Source organism: Nipponia nippon, unplaced genomic scaffold (assembly GCF_047370975.1).
Source record: "Nipponia nippon isolate SJK-2023a ecotype South Korea unplaced genomic scaffold, ASM4737097v1 scaffold_4, whole genome shotgun sequence".
Taxonomy (NCBI): Eukaryota; Metazoa; Chordata; class Aves; order Pelecaniformes; family Threskiornithidae; genus Nipponia; species Nipponia nippon.
Genome location: NW_028262358.1, coordinates 104,396,831 through 104,410,917, shown reverse-complemented (window position 1 = coordinate 104,410,917; position 14,087 = coordinate 104,396,831). Strand labels below are relative to the sequence as shown.

General features: G+C 44.5%; 1 protein-coding gene across 7 annotated transcripts in view; it reads right to left on the bottom strand.

Annotated features, from left to right (window-relative positions):
• The window catches only part of ERICH1 (glutamate rich 1), a 97,575-nt gene that overhangs the window by 5,168 nt on the left and 78,320 nt on the right, over positions 1-14,087 (bottom strand). For 2 of the 7 annotated variants that reach the window (XR_015708394.1, XR_015708395.1), the window contains exon 6: positions 10,092-10,162. The exons of 4 other annotated variants lie outside the window; for them this stretch is intronic. The gene's annotated coding sequence lies outside the window, so the exon portion shown is untranslated. Of the gene's footprint in view, positions 1-10,091; positions 10,163-13,884; positions 14,005-14,087 lie in introns of all 7 variants that reach the window. One more of the 7 variants, XR_015708389.1, reaches the window with a different exon arrangement.

Genomic DNA, 14,087 nt, shown 5'->3' with positions numbered 1-14,087 from the left:
ACCAGCAAGGGCTGTTTCCCCAAGTGCAGCAGGAATCAATCAACAGGAACAGCTTCTTTTCACAGCGTTAGAAGCTGCTCCTTGACTGGCACTCCCCGAAAAGCAATTTGTGCTGCCTGTGCTGCCCGTGAGCGCATCCCTGCCTCTCTGGGGCACGGTGCAGGGATGCTCATGTTAGCATTGCCCACCACAGCTTGGTGGCAAGCAGCAGGGCAAGCATGGCAGCATGGGGCTCAGGCCCCTGCTCTTTCAGTAGGTTTTGTGGCCCACACCAAGCCTGTGCTGTTGACCACTCCAATACAGATGCCTCAAATATTTAGGCTAAAACTACGCTGTAATCATAGAATCATAGAATCATTTAGGTTGGAAAAGACCCTTAAGAACATCGAGTCCAACTGTAAACCTAACACTGACAAGTCCACCACTATACCATGTCCTCAAGCACCACATCTATCTGTCTTTTAAATACCTCCGGGGATGGAGACTCAACCACTTCCCTGGGCAGCCTGTTCCAATGCCTGACTACCCTTTTGGTGAAGAAATTTCTCCTAATATCCAATCTAAACCTCCCCTGGTGCAGCTTGAGGCCATTCCCTCTTGTCGTAACACTCGTTACTTGGGAGAAGAGACCGACCCCCACCTCGCTACAGCCTCCTTTCAGGTAGTTGTAGAGAGCAATAACATCTCCCCTCAGCCTCCTCTTCTCCAGGCTAAACAACCCCAGCTCCTTCAGCTGCTCCTCATAAGACTTGTGCTCCAGACCCTTCACCAACTTCATTGCCCTTCTCTGGACACGCTCCAGCACCTCGATGTCCTTCTTGGAGTGAGGGGCCCAAAACTGAACACGATATTCGAGGTGCAGCCTCACCTGTGCTGAGTACAGGGGCACTGTCACCTCCCTGGTCCTGCTGGCCATGCTATTCTTGATACAAGCCAGGATGCTATTGGCCCTCTTGGCCACCTGGGCACACTGCTGGCTCATGTTCAGCTGGCTGTCAACCAACACCCCCAGGTCCTTTTCTGCCAGACAGCTCTCCAGCCACTCCTCCCCCAGCCTGTAGGGTTGCATGGGGTTGCTGTGACCCAAGTGCAGGCCCAGGCACTGAGCCTTGTTGAACCTCATACAGTTGGCCCCGGCCCAACGATCCAGCCTGTCCAGGTCCCTCTGTAGGGCCTTCCTACCCTCCAGCAGATCAGCACTTCTGCCCAACTTGGTGTTGTCTGCAAACCTAAAAAATTACTATTCATGGACTTGTTGCTTTCTCTATGTGCCCCAGACTTCGTTAGCTTCTCTCACAGACAGCTGCTTCTCCTATCATCCTGAATTCACTTTCAGATCCTTAAATATGTTATCTCCTAAAATCAGACTCAACTTTCCAGTTTTCCTCGTTACCTGTACTCCATACAGTGATTCCTTTTTTCCAGCTCACTTTCCCAGCTACTTTCCAGTATATTTACTTTTATCCTGACAAAAGGGCAGCTACGCCAACATTTCCCTTTACACCAATACTTCAGCTTTAGCATCAGACATGTCTCTTCAGAAAAAGGACCTGTATCTCTCTCTTCTGATGGTCAGTTCTTGCCATCGTGGACCCTTGCAGCTGCCAGAATAGCAATGGTCTGTGGCACTCGACAGACTCTGGATGCTAGCGGGCCCTGACTCTCACCCCTACGGCAGTCCATTTCATACATTTAGACATGTCGTTTTCCCTCTGCTTTCTTTTTTCTCAAACAACCCTATTTCTAAAAATTTTTGTAGCCATCCTGAAGCAGAGGGAGGGAGGGGTCAGGTGAGCTGGCAGTGTGTGTGAGCTACACCACAGGCAACAGCAGCTGGGGAGAGCAGTTTCTCTACGCCTGCATGGAAGCCCAGACCAGGGGTCTGCAGCAGCACGTGGCTGTTAGGCAAAGGATGTTCTGACAGGTTCATGCGCACAAGGATCCATCGGGGGGTCTGCAGCTGATGGCATGCTTGGAGTCTAACATGGAGAGTTGCTTTTGGTGAAAAATGGAAACCAAAGAGGAAGGGGGAGCAGAGGGGAGAGGACAGGGAGAGAAAATAGAAAAGGGGAAAAGGGAAAACTCCTCAGTGGCCAGTGGGAAGAGAAGTGATGGGGGTCCCCAGGTGAGCAGCCTCCCCAGGGCTCCCCGCCAGTGCAGCAGGGTCACCCCAGAAGGCCCCTTGCAGAAAGTACACAAGCCTCATTGGGACCCGCTCAAACTGCTGTCGGTGGTTCCTGCTTGCGATGCTGTTATCGCTGACTGGTGTGTGCTGGCTGGGGCTGGTGTGTGCTGACTGACTGCTACTCTCCATGCACATCTATTATTTGGGCTCCAAGCAATGCCAGGAGAAGTGGGGGAAAGGCCGGTGATTCTCCCGCTGATGGCAGTCGCTCCCTATGAGAACCTGCCACAGCCACATTACCGGCTTTGCTGGGGCAAGGCCACAAGAACGACAGTGTGAGAGCAAGAACATGAGACCAAGGAGGGGAAAATCCTGCCCCATGGGCGGCCAGGGTGACAAGCACCCGCCACGGGCAGGGGAAGGCAGGCTGCACACCCGCAGACAGGAGGCTCTTGGCAGCACGAAGGCTAAGGCAATGCGGCGGCAAGTGTGCGTGCGTACAGGCATCAGTTACTTGTGACCCACTGTATGCTCAAGTGGTTGGAGCTGATGTCTCCCAACAATTGTTGCTCCTACCTGATGGCTAAAGATTGCAGGTAGAACACTGCAGGGCATTACCTATGTGAGGGTGCATTTCTGAACAATAAACTGATTTAAAGCAAGACTCTCCACTGACTTCAAGGGTCATTAAGCTTGATTTACTCCAGGCCTTTCACACTGATACAGGGGCAGCATTTTAAAAGAGGATTTCCTGTAAAGCATATACAATTTTCATTCCATACCTGGACAACAATAGCAAAATGTATTATTTTGAAGTCATAATCTTGAAAATAATTCAGATATTTAACTAAACAAGTACTTTCCAAAATTTATCATCCTTAAAGAGGCCAGGCTGGAGGAATCCGGGCAGGATTCTGAACCTACCCATGGCTTCCACTGTGGCTCTTTGTGCGGGATAGGAGTAAACACAAAGTGCTGTCACCGTAGGCAAATAAATAAAACAAGCCATATGAAGAAAACAAACCAGCAATCTTCCTCTACACACAACTGTATGACTAATCCTGGGCTTTCTGACTTCAACAGTTATCAGATCTGAGAGTATGTCCTCACAAATCATTCTGTGCATGACTTAAAAATTAAAGCTAAGCTAAAAGGAATGTTGCCTAAACCAAAGGTAACCAAACCACCGGCTCTGTAGGGGTAACAGGATCGGGCACTGTCAGCTCACAGAAGAACGAGATGGTCCTGCCCCAAAGAGCCTACAGTCCGTGGGGAGGCAGATGGATGCCAACAGATGGAGGAGCTCAGGGAAACAAAGAGAATATATCGCTTGGCATGCGAGGCAATGTTCTCAGCTCACTCACAGTCAAATTGTTTCCAAATTTTTGTAGGCGTTGCAGCAAAGCACAGTGTTAAGGAGGGATGTGAAGGTGGTTAATGAATTTTAAGATGATAAGGCAGGCAAGGAACAGGAACAATGTTAGTCATACCGTTGCATTACACAGTGATATCTTTGCAGAGCACAAAATTAGGGAGATGTATTGGAATATGTTGATGACAGAAGTGGGAAATACTGTCAATAAAAGAAGACTGGAATACTGCGTAGATGAGCTGAGACATAGACAGACAATTGCAGATAGTTCAGTCCTCAAAGTCGTCTAAGGATGCAGATAGAGAGCAGCAAGAGCTCGTGTTGCTGAGGCTTACGGGGTTACCATTGAAGTAGCTTAAACTACTCATTTATTTCCTGCTGAGAACTGACTCGTTCGCTTCCCGCAGCTCTGCTGCCAAGCGGTTACTCCTGTATTTGCAGCCTGCCTACCCATAGTGCTTTGATGCCATTGAGGGACGAAATAATAGCAACAGACAAAAATTTAACAGCAAAAGATTTAATAGCAGAAAATCAAGTTAATTTCTGCTACAGAGAAAGGAGAACTTCTGCCATGAAAGAAAATTTTATGTTAGAAATTGCTGCAGATTGTATCTGTTAGAAACTACAGGGAAAAAAAATAATCCTGGAATGTTTTTTTGAAGCATTTCCAAAGCAAAGGCAGGTAAGCGCTACTGTCACGGGCAGCAGCAGCACAGGTGTAGCGCAAAGGCACTGGCACAGGTCATCTGGAACCCAGTTCGGGTCAAGCAGGGCTGGATCCCTCTCTCCTAACTCCAGACGTGGCTGGCACAGATGCCTGCCTCCAAACTAGCTGCTTTAAACTCCCATTGTAGTTTACCTATTTTAGATGCTTATGTTAAGATCAGGGAAAGAAGTGATGCTTGATAATACAGTGAGTTAATACAGCTAGTGCAGACACAGACACCAATAGTGTCAATACAGCCAGTCACGTGAACTGCACCCCACTGATTAGAGCAGGAGAATTCAAAGTGAAGCTGGTATGAAGAATGGCTACTAAGATGACCAAAGCAAAGGAAAAGTATGTATTACAAGAAGAAGCTATAAAAAATGTTTAACCTCACAACAGGAGGATCGTTAAACCCCTCCTCTTCTCTTAGATACTGATGAGCAGTGATGATGTCCTTGAACGCTGACTTTTGCCTCATTCCCCAACTACTGGATGCAGCCAATAGCCTAGCTTCATCCTGAGTCATTCAGGGGAGGTCTTCATAGAGGGAAAGCAACACTGGTAAAATTGAGTGGCTCACTACAGATGGAAAAGCCAACACATGAGAAGGACTGCATTTAAGGCTCTGCATAAACAGGTACTATCTGACCTGATGTGCAAGTGCAGCATCTTTGGGGGGACCATCTCCAATGTCCCAGCAGACAGTCACTGTCCTACAGAACATTGCCAGTCCTGGCTGCTACTGATCCGTGAGCGATCAGTTGGGTGAATAAACTCACTGTCAGCTTTTCTGTAGCTAAGGTGTGTACTAGTACAGATGTATTTATTCAGTTTACAACTGAAAACCAAAAAGACCCCACCAAAAAGAAAAAAAACCAAACCAATCCCAAACCAAGAATATAAACAATGGGCATTAATAGAGAGACTTGGGGTCAAGTCTTAAGACCTTAATGGAAGCTAGCACCTTTCCAAAAGGTGCTGCTGCACTCACGCCAACCACTGACACTGCTGATGTTTGGGTCCACCTTAATAATTTGTACAACTTTGCAGAATCTGTAGGTTGGACTGCAACATAAAACTGGTCTAGCAGATACGGGCAGGGAGAAGCTTGTCTGCCTCTGCTGTGCAAGTGACATTGCACCACAAGCACCTCCCTGAGCGTCTTTTGTTAACACCCACTCCTGGAAAGCGGGCTGAGTGTTTAAAACGCATAGCAGAATAATGGCTGTCTTTTTTGAGCAACAGCTTCATGCCTTGCTGCTTCTGAGGCGGTTTCAGAAATCAGCCAGCACAACACGCTACCAGAGAAGCTGGAACACTATGGGCCATCCTCATTGGCCTGAGAATTATCTGGGTGCCTACTGGTGGAAAGATTTATCTATAGCCATTATTCTGGGAAGGTTCCCATCTGGCAGGCAGTGGACAGACTTCCAGCAGAGGTCCAGAGTCCCAGTTAACCCTGGAAACAGTTGGTAATCGAGCTCCCTTTGTCTCACAAGCATAATGCACTGTCTCACAATGATCCCAGTATCCAGAGCATGTACCAACCATTTCAGCAAGATCGTGGACTGGAAGGACACGCAACACAATCCTGACAGTTTGTGAAGAAGGTGGGTAACATCATTTAACATAATGTCATTTTTCAGCTACCAAGGCACTGCTGATCTGACTAGGCAAGCCTATGGCACACCTATGGATGTATCTGGATACATAAGACTTGCGAGACACATCATTACTCAAGAGCACATCCACTCCTGTGATTGTGTGTGCCAACTAGCTGCTATTAATCCAAGACAGTACATTATTTGTTGCTTTAAAGGAGTGACACACAATGGCTGCTATTTTGCTAAGAAACAAGGCATTAGGCTCATTCCCGTGAACAGCCTGCAATTTCCTTTCCATTTAGGAGAGATGGAGCAAAGAGGGGTGTCCTGGTTTCAGCTGGAATAGAGTTAATTTTCTTCCTAGTAGCTGGTAGAGTGCTGTGTTTTGGATTTAGTATGAGAATAATGCTGATAACACACTGATGTTTTCGTTGTTGCTAAGCAGTGCTCACACTGGTCAAGGACTTTTCAGCTTCCCATGCTCGGCCAGGTGCACAAGAAGCTGGGAGGGGGCACAGCCAGGACAACTGACCCAGACCGATCAAAGGGCTATCCCATACCATATGACATCATGCCCAGTATATAAACTGGGGGAGTTGGCCGGGTGGCAGCAATCGCTGCTCAGAGACGGGTTGGGCATCGGTCAGCAGGTGGTGAGCAATTGCACTGTGCATCACTTGTGTTGTATAGTTTTTTATCATTATTATTATTCCTCTATTATATCGTTATTATTATTCCTCTTCCTCTGCTGTCCTATTGAATTGTCTTTATCTCAATCCACAGGTTTTACTTTTTTGTTCCGATTCTCTCCCCCATCCCACCGGGGGCAGGGGAGGGCGAGCGAGGGGCTGTGTGGTGCTCAGTTCCTGATTGGGGTTAAACCACGACAAGGGGTGAGCTTGTTAAGGAGCAAGGCATGTCCTCTCACTCTGCTCTGCTCCCCAAAATCCACTAAAATGGATATCTACATCAAGACACCCACCAGATATTGGCTCCTCCGCCAGGCTGAACATGTGTTCCTGGCTAGCCAGTCCTCAGTGGGTGTTTTTCACTGAGTTGATATGAGAAATTATATTACAATCTGTGACAAGAACTTTTCCCATTGTGTCCTTTGCTGCTTCTGTGCCCGAGACAAGAAGCTGGACTGCCCTCACAGGCATCCCTCGCTCCATCTGCAGAGGGTCCCAGATCATGAGAGGCTCCATTGCAGTGTCCCAGATATCTTCTGCAGCTTGATACACAGCATATAGCTATACTGACCTGTGTAAGGTTGTAACCTGTCCAATGCACATCTACACGTAGCCCAGAGCCTTTTGAATTTGAACGACTTGTTTGTAAAAAGTTGGACAGCTCATTCCCAGCAGTTCTCTATTGCTGCTGGGAAATTTTCTCATCAGTAAAACTGTGCACATGAGCAGGTGCATATGCAACTAACTATTGAGCAGGGTTCTTCTTCCTCCTGTACGTCCCACGTTGCAGCCCTGTTACACACGTGCCAAATCTTCACTGTGAATCACACAAATGAGAGAGCTTAAGAAGCAGCCTCCTGACATGTGATTCCAGAATTGCAGGTATTTGGGGATGGCAACTGAGGACAGAAGGCCACGAGATCTCCTGCGATGCCTGCGAATGACTGGGAGGCTTGCAAAGACCTGCCATATTTTATGTATGAGAAAGACCCTAACATACGGAATCCTGTGCTTTTCTGTAGCTAGGGTCATTTTTAATTTGTTTCACAGCACAGCCACAGTGTGAAAAAATAGCCACAGTAGGGATATTTGGGGCACCAGGACTTTGGAATGGAAAAGGATTCATTCTGAGAAGATAATATAGGTACATTCAAAGCATGACCACAATTCTAATTCGAAAGCACTGATTTACAACAGCAGTACACAACTTCAGTCAATCATTTCACTGGTACCTCTTTGTTCTTTTCAAACAAAATTTTCAGATAATCAAAATGTGTGTGTAGCCACATGGCTTTATAAATTCTGAGTCACGAATCCTACAAAGAGAGTTTGTGGTTTTTTCTTCCTTTTTTTAAAACCCAAACTTTAAGGTCTACACTTCAAAGCACCTGATCCACCTTCTAAACACACCTGTAAAATCTTCTTTTTGGAAGGGCTGGAACTTGTTCTACATGCAATCACAGTTAAAATGAATCTGGAGACATTATCAAAATGTAGAATTTTATTGACATTTACCATTCCCGCAGAAGCAAATGTATCTGAACATCAAGAGGTTCTGAAGTCTTCCTTAGTGGTCTGCTGGGAAAGTTACTTACATTTAGCAGTAATGGATAATCTAGATCTGTAACATCCAAAAATGGTTTCTAATTTAGAAACTGTAAATGCTTTGATCCATCCTTGCAGATATAAAGGCCTGAATATATATTGCTGTATGCTGCGTATTTCCAATGCTACAAGCTAATGCATTAGTCCACCCAAAACACAAAGGTCTGTAAATTCCCTTGTAAGACTTTAAACTGCAATATAAAAAGATATAAATTACTGAAGCCTTCCAAGGATGACAGAAAATGCTTCAAAGCTTTAAATTAAATTACACAGTTTTAGTAGGAACCTTGGTAGTTGAATTTCTGTTCCTGCACTTTCTGATGTCCCCTTGCTTTTCTTCCTTGTAACTGCCTTCACATTGCCAATTACATATGGTTCCCATCCCTTACTATCCGTATTCCTATTTAAATGTTCTAATCCCTTAAAGAGACATCTATTATTTCTGGCATGGCATTGTGCCAGCACAGTTGTGGCTATTTAACACGATCGCTAATCTATTTTTAGGCGTAATCCTGCATAAAGGTACATGTCTTCTGTTATGAACTCTCTAGGTGAACACTGGAAGATTCTTTCATCAACTTAAGAGGGCAAAACAATCGATGCAGGAAATAAAGCATGAAAAGTACATTAATCAAAAGAGTAGCATTCCTATAATGTTTATTTTTTCATCAGGTAGTCTTTATTCTGATTAAGTGTTGTGGCTGTCTGACTGCGAGGCCAAGCAGAAATGATTGAAACAGAATTCAAATTACCTAGGAGTGGAAAACAAAACAAGAGGGGAACAGTAGTGAACATTTGCACTTAAGCATGATGCACTGGACTTAGCACGGAGTTTGCTCTTCAGAGATTGTATTTCCCATGCCACAACACTAACAGCTCACCAGGACCAGATGGTATTCACCCAAGAGCTCTAAACCAACTGAAGGATGAAATAACACAACCGCGAGCTGTGGTGCGTAACCTCTCACTGGGAATTGTCTGTGTCAGGGGACGGGAAGGTGGTGAAGTGACTAATTTTTACAAAGGATTCCAGGGGTGATCTGAGGAACTACAGACCAGTGAACCTGATGTCCTTGTTTGGTAAATCAGTAGGAACCATTGCAAAGAAGAGAATGAGCAGACACATGGAAAAATATACTGGGAAGCACTCCATTAAGCTTCTGTAAAGTGAAGACTTACTTCACAAGCCTATTGGCATTTTTTTTGAGGAATCGACAAATAAGCACACAAGGTGTACTAAAGTGCATTTGTAAAATTAGTTGGGAAAAAAAAAGCTCTTAAAAAGGAAGTCTCATGGGCTAAGAAGATCCTCATTTGAATGAATAAGCAATTAAAAGATACGAAAGAAAAAGTAGGAATGCAGAGTTTTCCCACTGGAAGGATATCACCAATGTAATCCTATGAGACTTTGTGCCAGGATCTGTACTGCTCAGCAAAGTCCTAAATGACCTGGAAAAGGTGATGAATAGTGGGGGAACAGAGACTGCTGATTCCACTACAGTTATCGAAGAGACCAAAATTGAAAGCTGACTGTGCAGAGCTGCAGAAGAGCACTACGATCATGAACAACTTGTGATGAAATGGCAAATGAAATTCCGTGCAGGGTAGTGCAAAGTGGTGCACATAATTACTTAAACTGATAAGGACCGTTCAGGAATGAAGTAACAGTTCTATGAAGATGTCAGCTCAGTACCCAGTAAGGGGTCAAAAAAGCAACTGAATTCTTTGGAAAGGACGAGAGAACAAATCAAAGCACACTTCAAAAAATGCATGGTGAACTTGCATTTTTAATAACATAGGCAGTTTTGGTCCTCCCATCTCTGAAAAGATGAAGCAGACTCAGAAAGGATACAGGAAAGGGCAAAAAGGGTATAAAGAAAAGTAGGAAAAGTTTCGTTATGAAGAATGAGCAAACAGGGCTCTTCAAGTTGGATGTGTCCTTTTACTGTTCTTACTTACTTTACTCTCTTACTTACTTCTTCCTTACCTCCTCTACATGTCTTCCTCTCCCTCTCATGTTACTGTGTTCTCACCAATACTTCCATAGTCTTCCCAGACCTGTAGACAAATGGAGGGTTTGAAATAGAAGCTGTTGGGATTTTCTTTCCTCACTCAGATTTAGAGGGAGGGCTTCCTCCCGTCTTCCCATACTCCTTCTCCAAGGCGGGAAATGCATAAAGATTCACTGCCCCCCTGCCCCAATATACAAAGGAAGAAAAACCCTCCTCTGAGTTTTTCACCTTATTCCTGCATCACAGCCTTGTCAACAAGATTTTTACTGATTATCAGACATTGACTTTGCCAGTTCGGAGGCAGAGAGACTGCTTTCAGTGCACGGCTTCTCTGTTTATTAGGAAATGCTGTGACAGATTGTCCCACCTTGAAGTTACTTTCAGAGCTGATTGTAACCTCCTCCCATTTCACAGCTTATAGAAATCTCAGCCAACTGCTTTTCCCTGATGGCAAGGTGATAATACTAGTTACGTATGGGTCAGTCTTACCTCTCACTTATGGGAAGTTTGTGTCAACTTTATTTGGAAACTGGAGCACAGGTACTACAATAGCCAGGGGGTGCAAATGACCTGGCTGCTTCATCTTAAAATTTAGCCCTGACCAGCTTTTGACTCTGATGGAAAACTCACTCCAACTTGAGAGACATGTTCATGGATACCCACTCATTTGAGCCAAAGACAGATATTCAGTCACTGAGAAACGCACCGCTTCAATCCTTGGCTCATACAACTTCAAAGACTGATGCACAACCCAGTTCGGGAGGAACAGGACTAACGGGCTGTGGGCTGGAAGCTGCCCTTTGTGCAGGCTCTACAAAGACCTTCCATGAGGTGCATATCAATTCATTCCTATGAACTTCTATACAAAAGCCGTTCCCTGCCAGAGACGGTTTAGTTTTTACACTGGTCTACAGCAAATGCCCAATCATACAGATCATGCAGAATCCTCCTTTTCTTGGTTCCCTACAGTCTGAAGCACTCATCTTCGTTAACTTAGCGTCACATATTTTTGTGAGCATTAAAAACTGTGTGGAAGGCTGAATGTAGCATTGTGGAAAAAAGATTGCCAGTCACTATAAAAATGCAAAGCACAACCAAGGGAGGGTGCTTTAATTTCAGATCGACAGCTGTAAAATTGCTTAGCAAAGATAGTTGGAAATTTGTTTGTATTTCTTCCCAATTGCAATGCAGAGGTGAATGGCTGTGTACTGATAAAGCCATCTGTCTTGTGGGTGCCTGGAGGAAGCCTCTGCACCAAAGCAATATTGCCAATTTTACAGTTAATATCCTGGTGCACAATACTCTTGAGCTGAGAGTTGGACCGCAGTCATTTCCGCCGCCTTAGGGCATACCATAGAACAGCATGCTCAGTTGTAATGACTCTTGCTCACAAGCACAGGCTGCCAGATTGGGAAAGGGAATGAATAGCCCTGCAGGGCATAATGGCATTGAGAGCACACCGTTCCACGCACTGAGATAATATTCAGGTCCATGGACTTAGATTTGAACCCAGAGAAGAGAAGGAACAGCAACTGTGGGTTGAATGCTTTTATTGGGTAGGCTTTTCAGATGACTTGCTTATCCTGGATATTCACAAAGAATAACAACAACAATTTAGGGGCACAGGGGAAAAAAAAAGGTGGCAAAGACTGGCCTAGTTTGGATTTCTAACAGATAATTTTATGGGTTTTGTAGTATTATAGGGTTCTTTTCAGACTTCTTTCGTTGGCTTCAAACAAAATACCATGCAAGAAACTGCTGTACAAAGCATCTGTGATTTCTGGATACCAGTAATTCCTATGATTTAGATCAGCCTTGGACAACTGGAGCGGCATGAAGGTTGATAGAGAGGACCCTTAGTTATTATTCAAAAGACTAATTATCCTCTTAGAGATACTTGCTCGATGCCATCTCATCTTTGTGACTTTTACCTCCCAAGTTTCCCACCACTCTCATTTGAAAGTGCAAGTCTCAGGTTATCCATGAGAATGTTGTTGAGCCAGAGCAGAACGGGTCTGCAAGTCACTATCGCAACCTAAAAGGGAAAAGCTGCACTCATGTAGTCCCACCTCTCCTTCCCTCCTGTTCGCATCAGCTCGGTAAGTCACTGTTGCCAGTTGCTTCCCAGGATCTGCCCATGGTCAGATTCTCATCCTATGGTACCTGCAAGGTAGTCTGAGACTGCTTTTCACTCTGTGAAACAGGGCAAGGCCTTGCAAATTATGGAGAAAGTGGATGAGCACGGGATTTCTAGAAACATAACAGTCAGCTAAGTCTTTGTGTCTCAGGTACCCTGACAAGGACACGTGAAATGTTTTTGGCTTGATATTGAACTTTGATGGGTTTTGCTTATGCATAAGGGAATCAGACTGAAAGAAAGGATGCTGCCAGGGCATTTTGACAGAAATGCTGCTTTTTTCCCTAAGGCTTCCAGTGCAGGGAAGAGCTAAGGAACCTTTTGGAGTCCTGCAAAGCATGTTCTGTGTTAGCACAGAGCCAGAACCTGGTAGCTGGAGGCTCTATGCTGTTTGTATGTGAGGGGTTTATACAGCCACAGGTCCGATTCTGGCTAGGGCAATTAGACTTCCCTCAAACAAAGCAGTAGAACTGCCTTCACCAGCTTTATTCACATTGAGAAAACAAATCAATGTATTGCTCTGAATATCTCTTATCTTTGGTTCTTTTTCTTTTGCAATTTCTGGTACAAAACACTTCCGTTTTCTCTTCTGCCTTTGAACTGTGGGCACCTGCAGCTGGTGCAGGAGTGGTACTTTCAGTTGCAAGTTGTTTTAAAATCCTTTTCCTTTCATGTTTAGCTCCTGCACTAACTGGCCCTACTGTGACTTTGCTGGTTACTGCGCTGCTATGCTGTTATTACCCCTTTGCTTTTCCATTGTGTAGCTTTGGGGCCAGTCTGTGACACAGCCTTGACTACAGGGAACCATGAGAGTGATGAACCACTGCAACGAAGTGGGATCCCACTGGCGGTTCTGTCTCATACAAGGATCCTCCTGAGAATCTGCTCCTGCTTCTCTCTGGATTGTGAGAGCTTTGGGCAGAGAGTAACTGGGACTTCTCTTTGCCATTTCTACCTCCAACAGAAAATGTTAACGCTGCCTGCATCTTGATTCATGATACCAACTGCAACTTGGCACTCCATGAGAGGCAGAAGTTGGGAGACTAAGCTGAAGTTTGACTAATATCTCCGATACATCCTGGTCTCCAACAATAACTTAGGGTTTAGATAGTTAATGCTGATACTGACAGTTAACATGCCTGTGCTGTGGCCTGGAAATCTGCTCAGAGAATTGCTTCTGTAAAAAAATGGAAATTTGCATATCCTGCTATAAAACTGTGAATGCAACTTCCTAAGCAAACTTCTAAGTCTCAAACCTGTTTTTTTCATCAGTAGTTAATGAACTTATTGCAAGGATCTTTCTTCAATTACCAGCTGGAAGAAATGCAACACAACAGATAATGCACACACGAGACACCTTCATCACTAAAGTTATGGATCACATCTAGCAGGAAAAGGAAGAAATATGAATTTTCCTTTGATGTTTAAAAATAAGAAATCGTTCACAACAATCATTCTTAACTAATGCAAATCATTCCCCGCAGAGCAACAAATTGAAAACACATAAGACAAATCTGAAAGGCTATTTACTGTCAATACTTTTCAATTATCCTGCTTCCCCTTAAATATACTCTAAAACACAATTCTATATTTTTTTGTACAGTGTCTTTAGTTTGGACTCTTATCCTTACCTAAAAAAGTAAAGCTTGTTCTTGTAGAACACTGAAGAAATACTTGTTGACAGCAGCAGACAACCATTACACCTCGTGCTATTTAGACTCCTGTGACATTACCTAATGCCACATGACTTTCTGATAAAAACCAAAAAAGCGTGTAAGACAATAAAGTACATGTTAAATACATTAGAAATCTGCTAGATGATCTCAGTTTTCTG